Source organism: Miniopterus natalensis, chromosome 7 (assembly GCF_054644295.1).
Source record: "Miniopterus natalensis isolate mMinNat1 chromosome 7, mMinNat1.hap1, whole genome shotgun sequence".
Lineage (NCBI taxonomy): Eukaryota > Metazoa > Chordata > Mammalia > Chiroptera > Miniopteridae > Miniopterus > Miniopterus natalensis.
Window position 1 is genome coordinate 56,299,318 of NC_142087.1, and position 27,482 is coordinate 56,326,799.

The following is a 27,482-nucleotide window of genomic DNA, read 5'->3' on the forward strand; positions in this document are numbered from 1 at the left end:
TAACATAGTCCATTTTATTAATCTTTTAAGAGAGCCAAGCCCTTTTTATTTTAATTCGGCATTTGTTATTTGGGGGAAGAGCTTTACTTTTATTTATTAATTGCTATTTGAGGATTTGTTTCTGTTCTTTATTTCAACAATGTATGCTTTTATCTTTATTGATTTTCTCTTTTCCATTCTTTGGGTTCATTTTGTTTGCTTTTGAATTGATAACTAAGTGCATCTATTTTTGATATTTCTTCTCTCTTGCACATGTATTCTTTTTTTAAGAAAAAATATGTCTTTATTGATTTCAGAGAGAGGAAGGGAGAGGGAGAGAAAGAGATAGAAACATCAATGATGAGAGAGTCATTGATTGGCTGCCTCCTACATGCCCACCACCAGGGTCAGCCCACAATCCAGCGTGTGCCCTGACCAGGAATCGAACAGCGATCTCCTGGATCATAGGTCGATGCTCAACCACTGAGCCACGCCAGCCAGGCCATGTATTCTTTTTTTAACAAAAAAATTAATGTACTTAAAATTGAAACTGTCTCTTTGAATGTCATTTTTACTAAATAAAACAGGTATTTAATGTTTATCTTGATTCTATTCCAAAATAATGTTATTTTCACTTCTTAATTTTTATTTCTCAATAAAAAATTCAAACTCTGTTGTACTGAAAAAAGCATGATAATATTAAATCTTTGGTATTTGTTGAGATTCCCTTTATGGCCTAACTCAGTCCGTTTTTAGGTAAGTTCTACATTTGTTGAAAATAATGTACATATTCTATTTACTTATTTAAATTTGTAGACATTTTTACTTATTTCAGATCTACTTTAACTGTGAATATCTTAATTTGTTTTGCAGATTTTCTTTCAATTTATCCTAGAAGTTCAGGTTTTTGCTTTTTATACCTCATATCTCAAAACTGTTTTGTTAGATACCTAAAGATTCTTAATTTTAATGTTATCTGTGGATTGCAGCTTAATAAATAAAACAATCTGCATGCTTTTTAATGTTTTACATACTGATTATATTTTGTTTTAAGTAATATGACTTTCCTGGGTTTCTTTTCAGTAATTGACTTCATATAATTTTATTTTCTCTACTCTTATTTTTATCGTTTTCCCCTCCCACCACTAATGCTGATTTCACTTAGAAATAAATTCTGTGTAATTACTGACTGGCCCTTGAATTGACTTTCCATTGGTGTTATAACAAATCACCAGAAACTTAGTGGCCTGAAACAATATTAATTTATTATCTCAGAGTTCTGTAGGTTTGAGACTGGTGTACTCAGCTGAGTATTCAGCTTAGAGACTCATGAGACTGAAATCAAGGTGTTGGCTAGGCTATGCTACCTACTGGAGTCCCTGAAAAAGATTCCATTTCCAGGCTCCTTCAGGTTGTTGTCAGAATTAATTTCCTTGTGGTGGTAGGACTGAGGTCCCCCTTTCATTTATATCTGTCAGTCAGTGACCATTCTCAGCTTCTAGAGGCTGCCCTCTCCCTTTACCTGTGCCCACTTTACCTGGCTCATGACTTCCACCTTCAAAGCCACCAGTGGTGGGTGGAATTCTTTTCACACTTTGAACCTTTCTGACCTCCACTTCTGCCTTCTCTTTCTTACCTACAGCTGGAAAAAGCTCTTTGTTTTCATGGATTCATGGGATCCCTTTAGATCTATCCTTAATCACATTTGCAAAGTCCCTTTGCCATGTAACTGAACATATTCTCAGGTTCCAGTGATTAGAATGTAAACACCTTAGGGGAATCATTCTGTCTACCAAAGTCTTTAACATTGAAACTATATAGCCTCACCTCCAAACCTATAACCGTATAACTCTAAAAACAATTCCCTCCTGTGTCCTATAATTATAATATTTCAATAAGTTAACTGATTACAAACACCCACAAAATCTAGAAGCCAGGACCAATTATGACTATTCCAATAGGCTATATGCCAATTCCATTGAACAATATCATTTTCCAAATAAATCACTGTTCCTGTAACCCAAGCCATGACAAATATTAGATCAATATTGCTGGCATTAGCCATACAGTAGAAAAACATACTGTTACCTTGTGGAAAGAGTTGGAAAAATAAGAGAGAGAGAAAGAAATGGAAAGAATTGCTTGTGAAAAGTTTGTATAAACTTAAAAATCAAACAGGGCAAAACTCTCATCAAGAGGTCATATTTGCTATTGCTGTTGAGATTTGGGACATTTTTCATGGACTTGTCTAACAAATTTCTATTATATAGAAATGTTGCACTTACTTCATGAAGAAACAACTTACATCTTTATTTGTTCCAATGAAGGTTTTGGTTTTCTTGAAGTTTTCAGTTATAACATGTCCTGAAATAAAATTTTGCATCAGTTCTTCACTATTTATATGTTCTTTTATGATGTAATTGCTTTGAATGTGTATTCAAAATATTATATAAAAGCATTTTAGACAAACATTATCTTGTTCTTAATTTTAATGGTAGAAAGTATAATATTTCTTTATTAAATATAATGGTTGGGCAGACATATTATTCTTGGGGTTTTTATTGGGAATATATGTAAATTTTATCAAATGCTTTTTGGAACTTCTTGAGAAAATACGATGTTTTCTCTTCTTAGGCATATTAAAATGATAAATTATATTAATAGAGTTCCTTTTGCTAATTGAAATTAAAGTCTCCTTGGTCATGGTATATTATCTACAGTGATTAATTAATTTGACAATATTTTATTTATGATTTTTGCATGTATCCTGCAGACTTCATTTTTTTAACCTTTATCTTAGCAGAATTTGTGATTATTTTATCCAGCTCATTTACTAAGTGTTGCTTAAATATTTTTAGAAACTAAGACTATTTTTTAATTTTTTCTAAACTCTGAAGAAGTTTGATCACATGGAAATTATTTATTATTTTTAAAGCAATCATAGCCCTGGCTGGGTGACTCGGTTGGAGCATGGTGCCATACATCAAAAAGGTTGCGGGTTCAATTTCCAGTGAGGGCACATACCTAGATTGCACTTCCACCCCCTGTTTGGAGCACATATAAGAGGCAACTGATTGATGTTTCTCTCTCACATTAATATCTCTCCCTGTCTCTTCTTCTCTTTCAAAAAAATCAATAAACATATCCTAAGGCAATGATTAAAAATTAATAAAATACATAAATACATAAACTAATTAATTAAAATAATAATAATTTAAAACTGTGGATCTGTGAAATCATCTGGATTCTAGACACCTGTGGGGGGGTCATACCTTGACCACTTCCCCTCCATTTCCCCCGTGGTTATTAAGCTCTTAAAATGTTATACTTCTTGCCCAGCTGGTATGGCTCAGTGGCTGAGCATGGACCTATAATCCAGGAGATCTCAGCTCGATCCCCAGTAGGGGGCATGCAGGAGGCAGCCGATCAATGACTCTCTCATCATTGATGTTTCCCTCTCTCTCCCTCTCCCTTCCTCTCTCTGAAATCAATAAAGACATTTTTTTTAAAAAACCCACGATGTTATATTTCTTGAATTTTATTAAACCTGAGTTACCATTAATTGTGAGACACATCATTACTTTATGTATCTTCTAAGAAAAAAAACCACAACCTGCTGGTTAATCCATGACATATTTTTAAAATTTCTTAGATTTTATTGTCCATTTAGTGGAAGAGCTTTTTTATACTCATCTAATGTAGATGTTTATCATATGCCTCCTGTGAATATACAAATATACAAATGATAATCTCCTTCTTTCCATGGTGACTTCAGAAAGAACTCTGAAACTAGTATGACTTTGGGTGAGTTATCCAGTGTTTCATGATCCTTAGGTAAATTTGATAACAATAACTCTTAAAGGATTGAATAAAATAATATATGCAAAGCATGCAATGTACTGTCTGATACATAGGAATTGCTCAATAAATAACAGCAATTGTTATATCTTGGATTTAGTACATCAGTTTCCTTATTCTCAGTATTTTTGTTTATTTCAATTCTTATATTTTGATGATTTGAGAATAAAAAAGGGAGAAAGTTAAAATGTGTGGTTTTGCTAGCCATTTGGAAATACAAACAGTGACTACACATTTTGAACACATAAATCTATAGTTTGTTATTGTTTCATCACATTCCTTTTGTTTCCCCCACACCCCATGCAAGAAGCTAAAACCAGGTACCACAAATTCTTCACTTGTTACCCTCCCCGGTACTTGGCATTGAGCTGGGGAGGTTTCAGGCGTTTGACGAATGTGTGTTGAGTTCGACCACAACCAAAGCAGTTGAAACATTGGAATTTTCCTCCAAGCATTCATATTCAGGTGCAGTCTCAAACTAGATGAATAGTACAGTAGAATCATTACCTTCGCAGGGCCGTTTCTGGGAGGCATGCGAGACATATCAGAGTTTCGGTTCTGTTCCCAATAGACACGTGTACAGATCACAAAGAACATTCACTTGCCCTTCCAGTTGTCAGTCTATGCAGAGGATATAAGGATGGAATAGGCCCCAAAGGCAAAACTATCTTCTCATTTTCAGTGGCAACTAGGGCCAAGGTTGAGGCAGATTAACGGAGGTGGTGCAGGGCTAGTGCAATTGTCCTCCGGAGAAAAAGAAATTCATTTCCAAGACTTGTCATTCATGCTCGTGAAAGCTACATCTGCTCCTCTTAGAAAGAGAAAATCAACCTATATAATTTTGTAATATTTGGGTTCAGAATGACCAATTTTCTGTGTTTTAATATGTGTACTTCAACCCAATAAAGTAGTAATAGCCTTAGGATAAGGCTTTATTGTGTGTAACATTTTATTTTTGTTTTATTTATTCTTAGAGAAAACTTTCAAAAACAATACAGGGAACTTCACTCTTTTTTTCTGGAATGACCAGTTGCTTTCCTTTTGCCTTACTTGTTTTATTGTTCACTTTCTGTCTGCATATATGGGTGTGTATGTGTGTGAGTGTGCACACACGTATTTTCAAAACGATTTGAGAGTAAAATTGTGATATCATGATCTTTTACAAGTATTTTCATTTAATTTTTCAAAAACTATATATTCTCCTACACTAACAACGTACAGTTATCAAAATCAGAAAATTTAACATTAATCACAACACTATCCTCTAACACACAGTCTGTGTTCATTATTTTAAAAATTTTCTCAATGATGTTTTCTTTAACTATTCTTCTTTGGTATAACAACACATGTTCGACTTAGTTGTTAAGTCTTTTTAGTCTTCTTTAATCTCAGCATTTCTTTTTTTTTTTTTTTCTTAAACTTGATTATCATGAAGGGTCACCTATTAAATAAAATATCCCACCACACGGGTACATCTGTGGTTTTCTCATGAATGGATATTAGCTATGCATTGTAGGCTGAGTACCACAGAAAGGAAATTGTTTCCTTTTCCATGCATCATATCCAAGGCACATAATGTTAGTGATGTCACTTTTAAAGTCTTAAGGTGGTGTCAATCTGGTTTCTCCACAATAAAGTTATGAATTTTCCCCATTGTAGTAAGTGATTTCCGTAAAGATACCTTGAGACTACGTAAATATCTTTCTAATCAAACTTTCACCTAATTTTAGCAACGATTGAAGAATGTCTAACTTTATCATTCCTTCTTTATTTACTAGCTGGCATTTCACTGTATGAAAGAGTTTTCGCTTCTCCCATATTAATTAATTAATTAGTTCATTTATATTAATATGAATTCATGAATTTCTATTTTCATTCAATAGATTGTATTGTATTTTCATTATTATCTCTTTTGACTATCAAATTGCCCTAGAGTTGATCTAGGGCAAGCCTCTTCAATCTGGTTTCTGTTTCCTTCTTGCCTGTCTCTGATCTTCATGAATTTTTCCTCAGCATAGGGTTCATTGTCACCTTCCCATTTTCCAGTGATGAATGTGATTCCCACTAACTTAATATTTTTATTTTCTTAAGACCAGAATAACCTAAAGTAGTTTTCATATTGCTAACCCATGCCATCATTCCACTGAAAAAAGCAAACCTACAAACTAGAGTTCAGTAATTCAAATATTAATGTTAAAAGTTAACATTTTTTATTAAATCACATACAGTGCATAATTCTTGAGTGAACTCAATGAATTTTGAGAAATTCATAAGCCCATGTAACTTATACCTCTATTTAGATAAAGCACATTCCCACCACCTCAGTAAATTCCTTGATATTATTTCCCACTGAAGTCTCATCCCACACAAAAGGCAACTGCTGCTATTTTCATCATAAAATAGTTTAGCAAATTTAATTTATTTCCTTCATATTATTGACTTCTCTATACAGATTCACTCGGTATTTTCTTCTGCTTTCATGACTACACAATGTGTGTCTGGGAAAATATTCCCAGACATTGTAGTTTTCAGTTCTGGGAATACTCATTTGGTTCCTTTTTTTTATAGTTTCCATCTCTCTCTTTCTGAAATTCCCCATCTGATCATTCATAATAACTATATTTCACTCTCAAGATCTCAGTATAACTTCTAATAATTGCCTTTTTTCTCTTGACAATTAGTAGTATTTTACTGTTTTTTCATATGTTTAGACATTTTGATCCAATATTGAAAATTACATTTGATGTTTTAGAGGTTGTGGATTCTGATTTCTTTTTCTGAAAAACACTGTTTTTTATTCTACAAATGTTTAACTTGACTATACCTAAACTCTAAATTCTGCCGTCCTTGTGATGTGCAAAAACTGAAGGGTCACCTATTAAATAAAATATCCCATTGCTCATTTACTTTAACTGTTATTTTCTGTTTGGGTTCTTCTCCTCTGTGGATCTGTAAATAAAAAGTCACTTATGAAATTAGTCAGAGATTTATACAAATTTTCGGACACCTCTCTCTGCAGCTAGTTCCATTCTGGGATTCCCCCTTAATTTTCAGCTGCTCTGGCAACCCTGAATGTTATTTTTTAATGCCTTATAACTTTAAGAGTATATCAATTTTTTTGATTGAGTCCCAGTTACCCACTATGACATAAAATTTTATTCTAAAATACTTCGATGTAGTCTCAATTAATGACTACATAATTATGATCAGGAAAATACACAAGATTAGATCAGACTATTCTTCTAAAGATGTTGGATCTTAATATGGGCATGTTAGCAGGATTAAACACCTCAAAAGGCTGCCTCCAGTCTCCCTAGATGGCTTCACCTTAATATGTGTAATAATTTTCAATAAAATGATCTTTAAAGACTTATCAAGAAACAAAAACCAACTGGTATCTTTTTATGAAATTGTGTTTCTTAATTTGGGAAGAGGGCGGAAGACTAAAAAAAAAAAAAAAAAAGTCAATTAAGAAATTGAAGGGTTGCAGAACAATGTCTGATAAGAAATCACGGTGTTCTGAAAACCTACAATATAGTATCATCATTGAGAGCAAATTGCTAGATTACTTTATTCCACAGGATGCCAATAACAAGGTAATTTACTCTGTGGATATGCTCTAATTGCCATGTAATTAGAATAATTGCATTTTGGGGGCAGAATATGCACTTACGTTGGGTTGTAATTTCACTCAATAGTTAGCCTGTGTAATTTGGTTTTCAGATGTTGAAAACTTAAGATTAGGTCAAAGTATTTTTAATCTTTAGCTACAGACATCTCTTATTGCTAAGCTGACACTGTTTTGAAAACCTTACTGAACTGCCTGCCTAGTTCCAGTGTCCTTGCTCTATAGCAATATTCACCGTTGGTGGCGAATGCCCTAAGTTTCTATTTTCAGCGTTTTTTTCAAAGTTCCATTTATATGTATCTTACTCCCAAATTTCTATCTATCTCAATCTCTTTCCTGAGTTCCAAACTTAAGTATTCCAATATTTCCTCATTGTCTTCCACATAAACAACTAACAGACACATCAAAATTAACATACCTAAAACTCTGGGTTCTTCTGAACCCACTTCGACCTGCTCTTCCCAGTCTTTTCCATCACAGTAAACATATTATTGGTCTGGATACTTAGACAATAGATCTGCGAGTTATTCTTGATTCCTCCACAATCATTCCCTCATTCTCGAATAAACTACATGGTCAAATATGTTCTAAACCTGGACAATTTTGCCACCTCCACTACTGGCTCAAGCCACTACCTCCTGCCCTCCTGATTACCCCAGAATCTTTTAACTGTCTTCTTGCCTTGAAACTTCTTTTATAGTCTGTTTCCTATAAACAACCAAAGCTCTGTATTACATATACATCATATCACAGTACCACCTGTTAAATTCCCACTATTTCCCCTAGCATTTGGAATTAAACTCTAATTTCTTAACATGGCCTAGAAGACCCTCACAATTTTGTCCTGACCTATTTTTCTAACATGTCCTTTTCACTCACCTCTTGGCTCTGCAAAGCCATAGTGTCCTCCTGTTTTTTGTTTGTCTGTTTTTAAAAATGCTAAACTGACTTCTACTTTAGAGCCTTTTACTTCTATACCCACTGCTTGAAATACTCTTATCCTACCCTGTCTTATTCCTTACTCCCTTGTTTCATCCAGTTTTATTTCAAATGTTTTACAACTCAGAAATGTCTTCACTGTCTAGCCTACTCATCTATCTTTACCGTATCATGCTCCATCACTTAAATTCTTTAATTTTTCTCTCATAATTGCTCACTTGAAATGACAGATAGTCAAATGAATAAATGGAAATAGGCGTAAATATATACACAAATAGATGTAGTTTGGGGACTTTTTTTACGTATTTCTTTTCAGGCTTCCTGCTAGAATACAAATTCTATAAAATCTGGAATTCTGTCTCTATCACAACTATATCCTCAGTTGCAAGCAGAGTATTTTACACATAGAAGATGATAAATAATTTTTGAATCAGAATTAATAGTGAAATGTTTTGAGTCAAAAGACCTAATAGAGATAATTAAGATAGAGGTAAACTTAATATATGTTCCTCATATAAAAACTAGTGTCACTGTACAAATAGAACTAAAAGATGACCTCAGACTTGTTCTACTAAAAGTGAAGATATGAATTGCATGAGCCACCCATTCCATATGCACTGCCTTATTTGACTTTTAAAGTAAATTATCTATATTTTAAAGTTTTTATAGTTAAAAATACAATCCAAAATCCCTTTTTCAAAAGGCATTTTGAGAAATGTAAAATTTAGGAGAATTGGGAGTAAGAAAAATGCTTGTAATCTCATGATTCTAGAGAATTACTTAAAGTAATGCCATAAATGCCCTGTGTTTTTAGTCATTTTAATGCATTCATTTATTAAAATTTGTGTGACTCCATATGCAGATTTTATTTATGCTTTTTGGGTGGAATTTTATAACATGAGCAGTATCTTGTACTGGATGTTCATTGAAGGAAACATGAGGTTTTTTTAAATTTTATTTTTCAATTATAGCTGACATTCAACATTATTTTGTATTAATTTTAAGTGTAAGGCACCATACTTTGTTATTACAATATTACTGAGTATATTATTCCCTATGTTCAATTTTTCATCCCCATGGCTATTTTGTAACTATCAATATGTACTTCTGAATCCCTTCACATTTTTTCACCCCTCTCCTCCACTCCCTTCCTCACTGGTTACCATCAGTTTTTTCTCTGCATCTATAAGCCTGTTTCTGTTATAATTTATTCATTCATTTTGGCCTTTTATTTTTCAAGGTAAGACATTTTGATTTTATTGATTTTTGTTATTTTTTTCAATGAAAGTTTATATTCAGCACCATTGTGTATTAGTTTCATGTGCATAGTACAGTGGCCAGACAATCATACACTTCAAAAAGTGCCCCCCCCCCAACATCCTCAGTACCCACTCAGCACCACACACGGTTATTACATCATTGACTGTGCTCCCCATGCGGCACCCCACATCCCCATTTTATTCTATAGATTCCACATATAAGTGGTACTTGTATTTCCCTATCTTACTTATTTCACTTAGCATAATACCCTCTCAGTCCAGCCATGTTGCCACAAATGGTAATATTTAATTCTTTTTTATGGCCTAGTAATATTTCTTTTATGTATGTCCCATAACTCTTTTATCTACTTGTCTAGTGATGGGCACTTGGGATGGTTTTATGGCTGCTGTAAATAAAGCTGCCATGAATATAGGGGTGCATATATCCTTTCGAATTGGTGTTTTGGGTTTCTTCAGATATATATCCAGAAGTAGAATTGCAGAGTCATAAGGTAGTTTCATCTTTAAGTTTTTGAGAAACTTCCACGCACTTTTCCACAGTGGCTGCACCAATTTGCATTCCACCAACAGTGCACAAGTGTTCCCTTTCCTCCACACCCTCACCAACACTTGTTGTTTATTGATTTATTGATGATAGGCATTCCGACAGGTGTGGAAGGTTATGTCTTACTGAGGTTTTAATTTGTATTTCTCCGATGATTAGCTACAATGAGCACCTTTTCATATGTCTCTTGGCCATCTGTATGCCCTCTTTGGAGAAGTGTCTATTTAGGTCTGCCCATTTTTAAAATTGGATCATTTGGGGGGTTTGTGTGTGTGTGTGTTGAGTTGTATGATTTATTTATAAAGTTTGGATATTAACCCCTTATCAGATGATGCATCACTGATGAATATCTTCTTTCTCAAAATTACTGTGGCATTCGGAGTCTTTGTGGTTCCATGTAAATTTATGGATTGTTTGTTCTTTGTTTTGTGAAGAACACCATTTGGTATTTTGATAGGAATTGCATTGAATCTATAGATTGCTTTGGGTAATATGGACATTTTAACAATGTTAATTCTTCCTACCCATGAGCATGTTATAGGCTTCCATTTATTTGTCTCTTCAATTTCTTTCTTCAATGTCTTGTAATTTTCAGAGTACAGATCTTTTACCTCCTTGGTTAAATTTATTGCTACATATTTTTTTAATGCAATTGTAAATGGGATTGTTTCTTTAGTTTCTCTTTCTGATAGTTTATTATTGGTGTATAACAATGCAACTGATCTCTAAATATTTATTTCATATCCTGCTACTTTACTGAATTCATTGATCAGTTCTAGCAGATTTTTGATGGGATGTTATGGTTCTCTCTATATTGTATCATTTCATCAGCAAATAATACAGTTCAACATCTTCTTTTCCAATTTAGATTCATTTTATTTCTTCTTTCTGTCCGATGGCTGTGGCCAGGACTTCCAGTACTGTGGTGAAGAAGAGTGATGGAAGCGGACATTCTCGTCTTGTTACTGATCTTAAGGAAAACAATTTTAGCTCTTTCCTATTGAGTATGTTAGTGGTGAGTTTTTCATTATGGTCTTTATCATGCTGAGGTGTATTCTCCCTGTTCCCACTTTATTGCGAGTTTTTATCATAAAGGAGTGCTGGATTTTGTTAAATGCTTTTTCTGCACTTATTTTTTATCTTTTATTTTGTTCATATGGTGTATCAGGTTAATTTATTTCTGAACATGGAACCAACCTTGCATTTCAGGAATAAATTCCACTTGATCATGATGTATGATCTTTTTAATGTATTGCTGAATTTGATTTGCTAATATTTTGTTGAGGATTTTTTCATCTGTGTTTGTATTAGTCTGTAATTTTCATTTTTTGTTTTGGAATCAAGATAATGCTGGCCTTGAAAAATGAGCTTGGGAGCCTTCCATCCTCTTGAATTTTTTACCTGTGAAGCCATTTGGTCCAGAACTTTTGTTTCAGAGGAGTTTTTTGATTACTAAATCTATTTTTTTGGTTTTAATATGCCCATTCAAGTTTTCTGTTTCTTCTTGATTCAGTCTTAGAAGATTGTATGTTTCTAGGAATGTATCCATTTCTTCCAGATTGTCCAATTTGTTGGCATATAATCTAGTATTTTTTAAAATAACCCTTTGATTTCTGTCAGTTGTTATGGCTCCTATTTCTTTTCTGGATTAATTATTTGCCCCCCTCCCCCCTTTCCCTCTCTTTTGATGAAGTACAAGTTTGGTGAAACATATTTCTCTTCTTATGGACATCAGACACTTCTGTGTTCCTGCCTCCTTTTTCAGGGGTATTTATGTTGTTTTAATTTTTTTTGTATAAGTAATATAAAAAGAATATTCTTTGACAAATTTTTGAAAGAGCATATTTTTGTGAAAACAATGAAGTTGTCAGTATATTCTGAGTGTCTGATATTGAAGTATAAACACACTCACACGCACACACACAAGATTTTGCAATGAACTTCACATTTTTAACTTGGAGGAGAGACCAGTCTCATTATTTGAGATTATTTGAATTTGCTGATTCTTAAGTGAATTATAGTTAGTGAGGAACATTGATAAGCTGCATCGTTTTGGTGTTTCTGGTATTGGGTTGCTGCATTTAATTCACCAGAATCCATCTCACCTGCTGTTCATCATTTAGATGGGAATTTGCCAAAATCTGAATATTGGAACAATAGACATTTCCTTGCAGTCCCTATTTATCTTCATCATAAATCCCCATACCTTTTTACCAACAGAAATGGAAATCCTTCTTTCATAAGCCACTTTTCATGTTATTTCCACTTTCTTTTTCTCTGTGAAACTTTATTGTATTTACACATTAAAAAAATGGGAAATAACTGGTTTTTCATTTATGTTCTTAAAAAACAATGCCTTTCTTATATTTCCTACATGTCGTTAATAGAAACCCAAAGTTCTCAGGCATCACTTCCTAAACTTTATAAATGTAACTCTAAGTTAAAAGTCTTGCAAATGAAAAGACACAAATAATATATTATGTTTTTACTGCCTGATGACCCAAAAATGTTTTTTCCTGAAAACTCTATTGAGTTATATATGAGATGATACATCAGCTTTATGCTTTTCACAATGCTTCATCAGTAACAGCCTTTGTTTATCAATATATCAATATTAGCCTAATTATACATGACTCAACATAACTGTGAAGTAAGTGAAGAACTTAAATGTCAAGAAAAGGTTATAAAAGAGCCCTATCTCACTAAAATATGTTTTATACTACACCAGAGGAATAGGCCTTCGAGGGGCATCTATACACAGTCTCTGAAGAGGGCAAGGGATTATTTTGAAATTGAAACAAAAAAAATCACCCTTCTAGACATTTGAGATTCTGCTAGGTCTTTAAGTTTTCCTTCTTCGGGGAGAGTTTTGACAGATCGCATTTATAACACATTGCTGATGCCAGCAGTTGCCTCTGTGTGCGATGTCCGTTTACCTCTTCTCCAAGGCGAGCTGCAGGCTTTACTTCATCAGGAATAAGCTGCACACATGAGGGGGCTCCTTTATGTTATGCTCTGGTTAAGCTTCTTCTTTCTCAAAAGTACTGAAAGTAGAAGTTTTCTAGAGTGGCCCAATTGTACACAATGGCTCTCTGGCTGGGTAGTATCTAGAATTATGAAGAATTATGTTTTTCTTTTCTGACTCTACGGCAAAGTCTTACCAGGGCACCTAATCCAACCCTTCCCAGTGAATCTTATCTTCTCTGATGGACTTCTTTGGATATCTGAGTAAGATCCTAAAATGAACAAGTACTGTCTCAGTGATTAGGTTTTTATAGCACTTACATAACAATAGAAAATTAGATATTTCCATCATATTTCAGTTAAATATCACATGAATCCAGTGAGTGGCAGTGGTCAAAATGATTGATTGAATCGATTATTGCTTCACTGACTGACTAACTGGATTTCTTTTAGAAATTGAAATTAATCCAATTAAAAGCAGGATCCATTGCCTCTGGCACATTAAATTAAATTGTGATATGGTACTTCTGAGCTTGAGCTTTAAATGGGAATAAAATAATATTAGCAGCTTATAAGAAACCATGGCTGTCTGTTCAATATAATCCTGACCTCTTACTAAAAATATATTCTAAGGTCCTAGGGAGCCTTTTAATTTATCAGTCTCCCAAAGGTTTTCACATATGTCACCTCATTTGCAATAATCAAGAACAACGACAACAAAAGTCATGTTCAAAGGTAGATAATTAAATAAAATACTAATAAAAAAAATTTTTAATGACCTACTTACTTAAAATAAGGAATTGGTAAGATGCAAGGAAACAACAAGCTAACTTAAGGTATTGCAAGCGTCAATATATTGGCCTTTAATTTAGAAGGCAGAAAGTTGGGAAATATATTCAGCCTCACCATTTTTCTTCTGCTCTCCTCCAATGTCTCCTTTTCTCATGACCAGATCATAACTCTACAAAGGTAATCATTACAGTAATGGACAGCTCTAATTTAGAACCACATGGTTATCCCAACTCTTGGTACAGACACACTAAACTAACAAATAGCTCCTGGTAAATTGGTGTGATATGCACTGATCTGTTTCTCCTGACATAGCCACAGGGCTTTAGACAACAGCTATCACTTCTTCCTGATGACATCCCCAGAGCTCCTTGGAATAGGACAAGCATACTGTGTATGACAACCAAATGAATGTGTGAGTACATAGAAATATTACTCATAGAGGTCTAATTGTCTCTTGATGGTGCTTAGCTATGACATCTCAAATGTGCAGAGTGATAGAAAGGAGCTAAGAATAAATATATCCACCAGGCTACATGCCTCCACTCAAGACAGCAAGCGCACCACCCCTCAGATGTTCTATCACTGTATGTGATGAAGGGTAAGGAGGAGAGAAGCTATGATAAGCCAATGTGGGCAAAGGTAACATGGTCACTAAATGACCTAGAAGAAAGAATAGATACTAACTCTCGAGAGGCACCCTGTCCAGAGAGTGGACAAAAACAACAACAAAAACAGCAACAACAAGGGGACTGATGCTGAGGAATCTACATGAGATAAAAACTTCTCCGTGTGGGGGACTGACCCTGTATGCTGCTATATTATCTAATAGTATGCTACTTCTACTTTGCATGCACAGTTATTTGAAATCAGGGATGGTATAATCTCTCTGACCAACCTCGGTGTGTGGCAGCCTGGAGCCAAAATGTTTTATTCATGAATAATGTCTTTTTTTAATAAACTATAAAAATGTGAAACAATAAAAGTGATATATACCTAATAATGAGTGAACCAATAAACCCACTGGGCAACTTTGCTCTGCAAGTGGAAAAAATTGACTTTGTATAACAAATTGTAGAATTATTAATCCTGTTTGAAACCCTTTTCATATCACACCATTTACTTTAATTCTTACTAGCCTGACCATTATCATACATTATGCATTTTTCTTGTTACTTTTTTGGGAGGGGAAGTGGTGACTAAAGTGTACTCTTGAACTTTCAAGGCCTCCGAGCAAGTTCAGGGAAAGGCCCTGAGCAGCTGGCAAAGGGAGAGCAGAGGGAGGGCCCCGGCTGTGGAAGGCTCTTGCAGCATCTTGACTGACAGAAACCCCAGCCTTCCTCTGGAATGACGCTCCTGCTCCAAGCAGGGTGAAAGAAAAGCAAACATTAGAAATAAGCAGACGCTTGCCTCCGGTGGCTTCCAGTAAGTTTATCACAACACCTGCTAAAGGATATTCTTCTCTAATCAAATAAATAAGTAGGGATAATATCAAAGCCTGGGGATTTTAAAGGCATTCCGAGAAAGAAAACAACTATGTAGGTGTTGAAACCTATGTTAAAAAGTTAGCCTCCTTGCAGAGGTTCGCCCATGCTAGCAAAGGAACAAACACAACAGCAACAAAAAGTTGAAAAACTATAGTGTCAACGTACTCTGAGGAAAGGCTATCAGCAATGCAACTACCTAAACTTGCATTAATGAATTAGAATAAGAGAAATACCGCGGATGTGTTGGATTTCCATTATAAGTCTTAAGTAATTCTTTGAGAGATATAGATCTCATCCATCATTTTCTGCAGCCTAGGTTTTAGGATTTTGTCAGATGCGTGCCGTGGTGAGCAACTCTGGAGTCATCCTTCCATATGGAGGCAAAGCGAAGGAATAGATGGTCCTGGTAGGGGAAAGCTGGGGCCACAGCGTGTGTGTGTTTCCCAGCTTCCCAGGATTGTGGCTATTGCAGGAGAGTAGGAATCATTGCGAAGGTATGCTTCACCCAGTTTCCTCTGGGTCACTGCCAGCACACACTGCTGCGACACTGATGTCCACAGCCCTGAGGGCCTCAGTCCTTCCACCAGGCCCTAGGGGAATATCCCCCATCTTGGTGGGTGTTCCCGCACTGCGGTTACTTTGCGTGTCAGGAGGATGCACCAGAGGGGGAGAGGGGAAAACGGCAGGACGGCCACAGGCTGGTTCTGCGAGGGCTCCCTGAAACCAAGTCTTGAGGCCATAATTGAAATGTATCTTCATTCCCACAGTGCTGCAGCCCACGAAAGCAGAGCCAGACTCAGATCAGGGAAGAGGGCCTGCAGGGATGGAGCAACGTCTAAGGCCATCACCCGCCTAGCTGAGGGCAGGCCTGAACCAGAATTCCAGGCTTCAGGCCCTATCCGAGTCTCTCAGCACATTCATCGCTCTAGTTTACCTACAGGCACATTCAAATTATTTCCTCATTCAGCCATCGGACACATATTTATTGAGTGTCTATTATATATTAGACTCTCCTGGATCCAGGGAAAACAGTGTTGGTATCTTACGATTTATGTTCTGGTCTAATCTTCATTAAAACAGTAACAACACATAATTATATGTTAGGTAGCAAAAAATGTTTAAGCAACAAAAAAATGAAGCAAGATAGGAGTTTGAGTGTTACAGAAGGGTTATTTTTGATAATCTAATCAGTGAGCCTTTGATCAGGAGGTGGAAATTCAGCGGGAAACTGAAAAGAGTGAGAGAGTACGTCCTGTAATAATTTTAGGGACAAGACTACTAACAGGAGGTAAGAGCAAAGTTAGTGGAGCTGGATGGAGCTTGAATTACCTGAGAATCAATCAGCTGGAGAGCTGGTACGGCCGGAGCAGAGAGAGCACAGCAGGGAGGATGGGGAGATGAAGCTGGTGGGCCAGATCCTGCTGGGCGTTGTGGACAACAGTTCAGTGTTTGTATTTTATTTTGTTGCAGGATACCATGGCAACTTGGGGGCATGGCACTGAAATGATCTAATATACATTTTTAAATGCTTCCTCTAGCTACTGTGTTGAGGAGAGTGGCTCATGGGGTAGAGAATGGAAGTGAAGTGAAGAAACCAGTTAGGAAGCTACTACCAGTTAGTTCAGTAGAGGGAGGCAGGTGATGGTGACTTGTACCAAAAAAGTAACCGTGTAACTGGTGCTAGTGAACAGATCAGTATGTGTGTTGGGGAAAATGAGCCTACAGTATCTGTTTATTGCTTTGATATGGGAGGTGGTAGGGAGGTTCGCCTAAGCAACTAGGTGAAAGATAGTACCATTTTTTTGAGATAAAGATAAGCATTTTGGGGATCTAGAGAGCATAAGTTTCATCTTACATATGTTATGTTTCTGATGCTTAGTGGTTATCTCTCTAGATGCATTGCCCATCTACAAAGGGCTGGTTTCATACATAAATGATAATAGGCATTCCAGTAATATTTTAGGTTATTGGCAGAAGTGCACATTTATTTTTTATTTATTTATTTTTTTTAAATATATCTTTATTGATTTCAGAGAGAGGAAAGGAGAGGGAGAGAGAGAGATAGAAACATCAATGATGAGACAGCCATTGATTGAGCCCGCAACCCGGGCATGTGCCCTGACCGGGAATCGAACCCCTATCGCCTGGATCCTAGGTCGACAGTCAACCGCTGAGCCACGCCCGGCCGGGCGAGAAGTATACATTTAAATGAAGCCAGCCTGTACAAAATAATTTTTTCTAGCAGAGATTCTAGCTGTTTCAGTCAATAGAATCTCCCACTTCTTTAGTGACCCAGAGTGTTTTCCTTTTTCTTGTCTCCCCCCTCCCCCGCTCATTAGGCTGGAAGGTAGAGGCAGGATAGACGGGAATGAAAATGTTTAATAATGTGCCGCCACCTCTGTACATAACTGCAAGTAGACTATCATTATAAATATATGCAGAATATAAAGCTGTACATAGAAGCATAGATATCAGTGAAAACTAGAAGAGACATATTTCATAGACTTTCAAGTTGCAGGTCTAGGTGTACTGTGGCTGATCAGCCTGACCAAAAATTGCTAGAGGTGTGGATGTTTATGTGCTGTGACTTCACAGGTATTTCAATGCCACTTAGTCCCCACCTCACCCACCCGCTTTCCCAAACACAGCTATACACCCTTTCCCAATGCTTGATGGTACTTGGGATAATTAAATTAAGGCCCAAAGAGCCCTGGGGATTGGTTACATGACACTCTATGCATTATTTACTGTACTTAATATATTTCATTATAATTATGTTTTCACTAGTTGTGAGTTCCATTAGAGAACTTATGGTTTTCATCTAGGTGTCCCTGGAGTTAAGCACAATGACCGGCATATAGCATGTGTTCAATGTACATTTTTTATATGCATGAGTAAAAGGATATGTTCATTAGTATTGGAAACCAAATATTGATGGAGGCATTAATAAATAGGAATATAACATTACAATTCTACCCCAATTAAAATATCAATTTATTTTATATTTTAAAATTTCTAAAATAACAATAGAACACCTCAAATAGCTGGGGTTGTGGTATAGAATTTGGCTAGTTCATTGACATTAATGAGGTTTTGCATATCAGCTTTTGGATTACTAGACTTTAGATCTTCTTGAAAATTGGTAGAGAAAAAATAATCTTAGAATCCATAATAGGAAGAATTTTGAAAGTATGGGGTGAACCTGCAATCATTAATATGAATTTAGATCACATACATTTAATAAACTTATGTTGAAAATATAAGTGGGTACAGAAATAGTTTAGATAAGTTAATGAGTTTGACCAATATTATAAATAAATATTCAAAAACATTCACCCAGTGTCTGGGATTTGTCCTTAATATGTGAGAATCATTTCAGAAAAAATATAATACCAGGCTTTCCCAGATATAAAATCCTTCGCTGAGTGAACATTGGATTTGAGCATTGTGCCATTGCTCCTGTTCTTATGTAGCACAGGGTAGCGATTCCTTCCTTCCTTATCTTACCAATAATCAATCTTTCCCAGGCCTCCTGCTTTCAGAAATATCCATCTCCGTGACCCCAGTTATCTCTTCATCACACAGTGGCATTTGTGAGTGAAAGGACAGGAGATATTTTCCAACTTCAATTTTTTTTTATATCCTTTGCAATCTAACATTACTTATGGTGCAGGGTTGGTCTAGACTTTTGGAACAGAGTTTCTAGGAAAGATGCTATAGCAAATATAAGCACTTTATCCACCAGCCTAGAAGGCACAGATTTACTCATTTTATTTTAAAACATTTATTTCCAAACAGCTGGGGGAGAGAAACACAAACACCGTTATTTTAATAACTGCCTTGAAAAGGTATTGTTTAACTTTTCTAGAGAGACAGAGTTGACGAATAACATTCATTTTCACTAACTGCTGAAGATTTAAGGGACTGAATCTATCCCTCAGTAGGTTCCATTCTCACATCTAACAGCCTTACATATTCCACTTTGACCCTAATTGGGATATCCTTAGGCAGGGACAGAGCTGAACAATTTCAGGCAGTGACCTTGCCCCTCGACAAACTTGGTTTACTGCCTTGTACGAGCAGCTTCATGTATTTTCCTGTGGATATAGTAGACAGCTGGCAAAATCTTATGCATATTAAGTTTACATGGCATATTCATCTTCTCATGTGCAACAAATATATTTTAAAAATCGTTGGTGCATCAAGCAAAGCATCATCCTACCATATTCTTTAAGGACTGATCAAAAGTACTGAGTGATTGAGTGATGAAATGTCTGAGGTTGTTGGAGGTAGGTAGGTACTGGGGAGCTTGCTCTGTTAGGAAGGGGGGATATAACGCTGTTCTGTTACAGCAAAAGAAATGTTCTATGGTTCTCAAAGTTCCTAAGGGGGTCACCATTAAACGCTGGAAATTATTTTTACCTACATCATGAGAGGGGGTAAGGGCAGGAAGGTATTTAATGCTTTCCCTTTCAGGAGAGTCCGTGGCATCTCAAAGCCTTCGGCCTCTCCAGCTTAAACTAAATCAGCACAGCCATAAAAGTGAACCCCTACCCCAAACCTTCACACTGGCTGTTGTAAAACCTACTGCAGCGTGTAACATGGAGAATTTAAGGCATTTTATGTTTGGACAATAAGCTTGAATGCAGAGCTTTGTAAGTCTCTTACATGAATTAGTAACCTTATAATTTTATTGACTCAAGTAAGGACAATGTAGTTATGGACCATGGCAAGAAAAATCATGACAGAAATTTAAGTCCTGATTTGGGGGATGTTGCTCTCACATAAAAATAAAGTATAGACATAATTTATGGGGAATGGATATGTTGGTGTTATTTCTGGATTTTTTTTTCAAAACAAACTTTCTGAAACTCATCTGTTTAACCACATTTTGCTCCCAGTTACTTCATACAAGCGAAGTAAGAGATACGTTTAAAGGAATAGTGTGATGTTGTCCTTTCCTTTTGCCTAGAAAATAGTTCCAACATCTCTAACAAAGGAGATTCTGTTTGAGAGGCTAGTCTGCTTCCTCCTGACAGTCTGTCTTCTTGTCCGATTTACATGCACTCCCCTCTCTTTTCCTTCCCTCCCATGCAGCTCACGCACTGAACACTTACCAGATCTGCGCTCTCACCTCATCTCTGCATACTTTTCCTTATATTGGTTCCCTTTAGTGGAGCTCCCTTCTTCCTGAGATTCAACTCGCCCTTTACTTCTCTCTGAGGTTTTCTTAATTATAATCCAACGTGTGCATAGCCAATACCTATTGACTATGTTCTATATGTAAGCCACAAGTGTCTATTTGCAAGGTAGCTATTCTAAAACAAGATCTAAAAATTACATATATGTAGATAGTTACAGTATATACATTATCTATATATTATATACATTGTATACAGAGAGAGAGAGATAAAGAGAGAAATCATCCTCTGTATCTTCAGAGCACTAAGTGCTATGAGTATCATGTTTTCATACCAGTAAGGACCTTGTTTACAACTCAGAGCTTTTTTAAACCAAGAATCAGGGACATGAGTGTATTTAGATGATGCAGAAGATGAAACAAAATTTTAACAAACACACTCACACCACATTGTTCATGTATTTTTAGGAAATCGAAATGGGAAAAATATTCGTCAAATTTTGTCCAAATTATGTAATTAATGTTATTGTTTCACACATTAGAAGGCTAGAATTTTATGCATGCTGATCATCGCCACTAAATCACAATGGAAGGGAGAATTACAGGGAAGGGGAAAATACTATGATTATGATGTGAGCCTTGGTTTACATCCAGCCCAGCTGAAGTTATAAAATGTCAGAAAAGGGGGTGCAAGTTGACATTTACAAATCATTTGGTTGATGCAATTCTTTCATTATTGTATTAAATGGGTACCAACCACATCATAGTGATTCTGGGTTGCAATATCCATACTAAAGGAACCATGTAGCTAATAAGTGTGCTTGTCTTTATCTTTACAATGCACTAGACTATGTGTGTGTGTGTGTGTGTTTAACCAGAACAAACAAAGCAAAACCTTATTGTGCAGCATCTTAGATTTCTAAGTTTATTGGCAAGAAAAAGAGCTATAAAAAATTGGAACAATCTTGAGGAAAATATGGAGCTTGAAAATTATCAAGCTGGTCTGTGGCTCAAAGCAGAGAAAGACAAAGTAAACAGGGCCTCAGTCAGATGATATCTTCCACTCTGTGGAACACGTTCTTTATTTCAATTTTTTGAAGCAAATCCTGGAGAAATTGTCAAATATGCCATTTGCCTTCATGTTGTTATAGTATAAAACTATTGTGAGCTCAGATGGTTTCTATTTACACGCTTTCGTCTCCACCATAGATGTCCTAGGAGAAAAATATCAATTTCCTTTTGAAAAAGATGCTTTACTGGAAGGATATATTGGAGGTGGAATTCAACTGGAAGTATCTTAGAAAAGTATTTCTTTTTATTGATTTCTCTGCAGGCAGGAATCCAGAGGTACCTGTAAACATTGGAGAACTATTTCAGAGGATCTTAATGGTGTTCTTTGATACAGACCGACCCTCATTTTGCAAAGGGAGATATAAGAATTCTTACTGCATTTGCTGATAGTTCCCTTACTGTTGTAAATCTCGGATTTACCCAGATCGGATTCATAAAAATTCACCGTCATCAAAGGTAAGGTTAGCATTGGTTGACTTTCCAAGGTAACAGGTCAGTTTGTGTGTCAAAGATCACATGAAATTTTTCTTTGTTATTCAGGCAAGTTTTAAAGTAACAGAAATTCACTTTTAGTGTAATTGCATCTAAGCTTTTATTTTATTTACATAATATTGTTATATGCCTTTCTTGAAAAGATACAATTTTTAAAAATAAAAATAATGTGAGAGAACATACATGTATACAAAAACAAAACTGAGAAAAAATAGTATTTGTGACATAAAATAAATATCATAGTTCATATTTATACATCATAAATGCTGATATGTGTTCATAATTTTTGAATAAATGAGAAATAAAAGACAACCCTTACAGTCAAATTCTACAAATAAATGTAAAAGGAAAAAAGGAAATAGAAAAATCACTATTAAAAAAAAAAAAAAGAGAATAACCCTATAAAAGTGGATACAGACAAGTTTCACTAAAGGATCCTAAAATTAGTGGGTAAAAGTTTAAGGTGAAAGGATATACACATTCTCAAAGTATTCTCCCCAATGTATTTATTAACTACATTGAGAAAAAGGCTAACTTTACAGTAGAGAAACTCAGAAGACATCACCTTATTAAGTGATCACAGTTAATATCACCAGTAATAAGAGATAACAACATCATGAACTCTTTGATATGGTGTATTGAGAAAGACACAACGTAATTTCTGGGGTATTGCTGCTAAAAATATATGACCTCATCCCAATTATGATAAAACATCAGTGAACCCAGTTTGAAGGACATTCTGCAAAATAATTTTTTTCTAATCTTTAAAGGGTTAGGATCATGAAAGGCAAAGAAAGGCTGAGGAACCATTAGAGACTGGAGGAAGCTAAAGAGAAATATCGATCAATGTGATGTGGGATCCTGGATAGACTCTTGGAACAGGGGAAAACTGGTAAAATTCAATAAGGTTTGTAGTTTAGTTAAGAGCATTATGCCAATTCTCATTTTTTGACTTTGAGAATTGTACTGTGCTTACGTAAAATGTTCCTCTTAGGGGAAGCTAGGAAGGAATATATTGGAACTCTGTAATCTTCTGCAACATTTCTTAAACTTAAGTTTAAAGCAGTTCTGAAAATTTATGTTTATTTGAACTAAACTTTCAGTGAAAAATGTTTAACCTTATATATGTCTGTGTGTATGTGTACCATAAGCATTTACCAATAGATTATATAAATGTGTTTCTATTTTACTAGGGAGTTTTCATCTTTCATTAGGCTTTGCAAATAGATCCCTCAAGATAACCATGTTCCTTATTTGACTTTGTAGAACAACTTTTCACATTCTCCAACACTCCCTCATCTTTTTGTAAGCCCCTTACCTTTCCTTAAGTAATTTTTCATGCCTGACCTTGTGAATTACTAAACCTAGTCCAAGGAACAAACTATGGGTCAAGTTCTGTTTTACTTTTATTTTTTAGATTGCCCAGAACAGAAGTCTAAAATAATATGTGCCCTAAGAGAAGACAATAAGGATCCAGAAAAAAAGTTTTTATGTCACAAAGCAAAAAAACAACTACTAATCACAATTTTTAACTTTAGGTGTTGGATCTACCTCCAATTTGCCATTTAACCAGCAAATCTCTTAGGGTTTTCTACTTTATTACACAGCTGCCAACATCTTGTAACTCCCCAAAACTGCAGTTTCCTGTCTATGAAGCAGGAATATCACCTAATCTGCAACATTATTGTGAATACCACATGAGAGATGAGGTAGTTCTGAGTGATGAGTGAGAGCTGTCTACATCTCCCTTTGGTGCTCTCAAAGACAAACTGAGACCAAGACAACATTAAGGCAGGGAAGACTTTCTAATTGATCTTCAGGTACATTGGGCAGTGCTTGGTTGACTGCAAGAGGACAAGAAAGCATTTGGAGGACATGTCAGAGAGGAAGAATGTTCAATGTTAGGATGAAGAGTTTTCTATGGACAGCCAGTTCTCAGAACAAATGTGGGTAAATGAGATGCTTTTATATGGTCAAAAGTCATAATATCCCTTATGGAAGTGGCTGCTGTGATAGGCACTATCTCAGCTCCACACCCTTTTGGTCATTTACTCCACCAGAATTAAGAGACTGACTTTGACTCAGGCTACTCTGTCCTTGTTAGTAGGGCATCATCACTAAATCCATTGAGTGTCATCACAGACGTCATCCTGGAAGATTTTATCCTCAGAATCTGTTTTGTTTCCTGGTCAAGTGTTGCATGATCATCTGTTGTACACTCTGCTGAGATAGCAGCTACTGTGTAGCATTTAACACCCTGGAAATGATGCTTGATGACTCATATGTACCTTTCCAGTGATGTCTAAGAGCAGTGTTTCTTTGATGTCTCTTCTGGCAAACAGAATCTCTCATTTGAGGTCATGAGGAGGCTGCTTAGGAAGGTGTTATTAATGGGTACCTGTTAGTAATCACAGTGGAATAATACATGATTATGCTTACTATGTCTGCATGTAACAAAGCAGAGACTAGGATGGGAAGTCAAATACCTACATTCATCTGTCTTCCAGTCATAAATTTACACTAGGAACATAAATGACTTTTCCTCAAAGGGATGGATTGGTTGGCCAAAACAGCTAGGGCCCTTGCTTTTGACCAGAAGAGTTCAAGAATTTCTGAGTTTTCCTAGTCTCAGTTTAAGAATGTCATTGTGGTTGTTGTTTGTTTGTTTTTTTAATCCTTCCAGATGATTGTGGGTGGTAAGGGCAGTGTAGTCTTTTGTAAGAGGTAACACTTTACAGATTTCTTTTGTAATAGTTCCTGAATACTGTGTGCCTCCATTAGTTAATATAAATGTTTGTCTGACCCAAGTTGGAATCACAAAATAAAGCAGATTTTTAGCAATGACTGAGGGCTATAGCTTTTCAGCAAAGAAATACCTCAACTTCTCCATAGCTTGGTATTTGAGGAACTTACTAATATATGGATTATATTATTATTATATTAATTATTCCTGGGACCAAGGTATAAGTTCAGTTGTGGGGGACATTCTAGGCTCATGAGGTGAGTGTATTCATAAGGGAAAATGGTAGATAAAACTGGAAAGAAGCTTCTGAGGAAAAGGTTCAGTGGACAGAAAAGGGGAAGGTGATCCTGTAGGGGAAGAGGTATAGTGAGCAGAAATGCAGAGAATAAAGTGAGAGAGAAACAGGGCGGTGTGGTTTTAATGGTGAAAGCTATCCATTATTTACTACCAACAAAATAGTTTCTAACTTTAGCCAAAGAACCTTTTAGAAAAGCTAACTGGGAGTCAGAATTTCACTTAGAAGCTTCAATATAACAATTAAACATTTTGCCCATTGAGCCTATGCAATTTTCCTAAATTCTCTCTCAAATGCATACTTCTTTGCTAAATTAAATGCTCCCCAAAGTGGTATTGAAGACCCACTTCACAGACATTCTCCAAATGACACTGATAAAATTCTGCCATTTAGAGAACAAAGCGTAGGAGTACATGTGGAAAGTGGGAGTTTTCTCAGAGTTGGAGAAGGTTTAGAATAAGGGAAGCTCACAAGAGCTGGTCACAGTCAGTGTAAAATGGGTGTTTGTGCATTTTGCATCTCAAGCTCCTGACCTAAAAGTTAGTTTCATCTGAATCTAACAATTGAATACAATCTGTACTCCACCCCACCCCACCAGCAAACAATCAGAGAATGCTCCCTGGGTGTGATACGGAGCTCTCAGAATGGATAATCAGGAAGGGAGGGAATCTCATGCAGTTTTATGGTTGGCCAACAGCAAAGTTTATTGCCCTTAGGGGACACAGGTCTGGAAGCTGGCTGGAACAACAGACTCTTACCTTGAGACTCTCCTCCTTATGATTAAACATTTAAAGGCACAACAGTCAGAGGCAAGTCTCTAAGGATGTAAACCTAAAAAGGAAACTTCCAACCAATGCAGGAATGAATGAATTGATAAAACAGCAGAAGCACAGTTAGACGAAGAGAGTGTACCCATTAAAAAAGACTTACTGTTTTAAGCAATTGAAGCAGCAGCGGAAGGTCAAGGGGCCTGGGTAGGTACCACTCTGGTTCAAGGGTCAAAGTCTGCATCACAGGTAGATCTGGAGGGATCCAAGTCTGGCATCGAGAAAACTGTCAAAGACAAAACTAAGTCAGTGACAAAATTAACAAAGGCTATTTATTTATAAACTTATTGCCAGGGTACCTGTCTTCCATCACTTTTGTTTCAGCAGGGGTTCAAAGGTGTAATAAAAGAATTTTTTATGAGAGAGAGAGAGAGAGAGAGAGAGAATGCTGACACAGTCTCTGATTGGCAAGTGTCCTATCACAGAGGGATTTTTAGAAGTGGGAAGATATTTTCATTTGTCCTTATGAACATGTGGTTGTCCTTGGTTGGCTACAAGAAGGCAAGCAAGCAGTTTGGGGACATTTCAAAAGCAGAAAAATTGTTCATTGTTAGGGCAGAGTGTTTTCTGTGGCCAACCATTTCCTGGAACAAGTAGGGGTTGGTGGGGTGCTTCTTTAGAGTGTTATAAATGTCTCTATGGTGGCTGTGATGTCGGGTAGTTTCTCAACATCCGATTACTATAATATTGTATGTAGTTACAGAGCAGAAGTCAACATGCAAAATCTCAACTCCTTCACTGAGGACAATTAAATCACAGATTTCTTTTTCTTTTGGCTCTGTCCTTCTTTTAATCTCACAAACTTGTCACGTTCTCTCTAAATTAAAGTCTTCCTGTGGATTAGTTTTTATATGAGAAGATGCTGGTCTGCTTTTCAGGAATCTGATTAGATTTTGTCTATGTCCTAGGAGTTTGTACAGATGTCTCAAAGAGCAATATTACTGTGTTCTGAGAAACCAATGGCCACAGACACTGGGGATGCCTTCCAGCCTCCTCGCAATTAAAACGATCCTGATCATAAATAAGAGACTAAGCTTTGCTAATGTGTGCACTAAATACTCCATCTTAAAACGATGTACTCTGGAGGCTATATTTCTTGGACAGCATATGCCTTTCCTGAATGATGAAGCCCCCAAGTAGCATGTCACAACATGATTTATTCATCATATTATTCTACATTTATTATCATTTCATAAATCTTTTTTAAATTTTTTCTAAATAAATTGAGACTTGTTTAAGCCATTTCCTCTCACAATGTTTAACATAAAAGCACCTATCCTTGGCAAAGAACAATGTATGGAGGAGAGAAATTAATGTTATTTTAATTTTTTGTTGCTTTTCTCACCCATATTAACTTGACGTGACAATTGTCATTTTCCCCTTATGCAACCTGACAAAACAAATGATTACTTTAAGGGTGTGTTTTTTTAATTTAAAATATTCAAC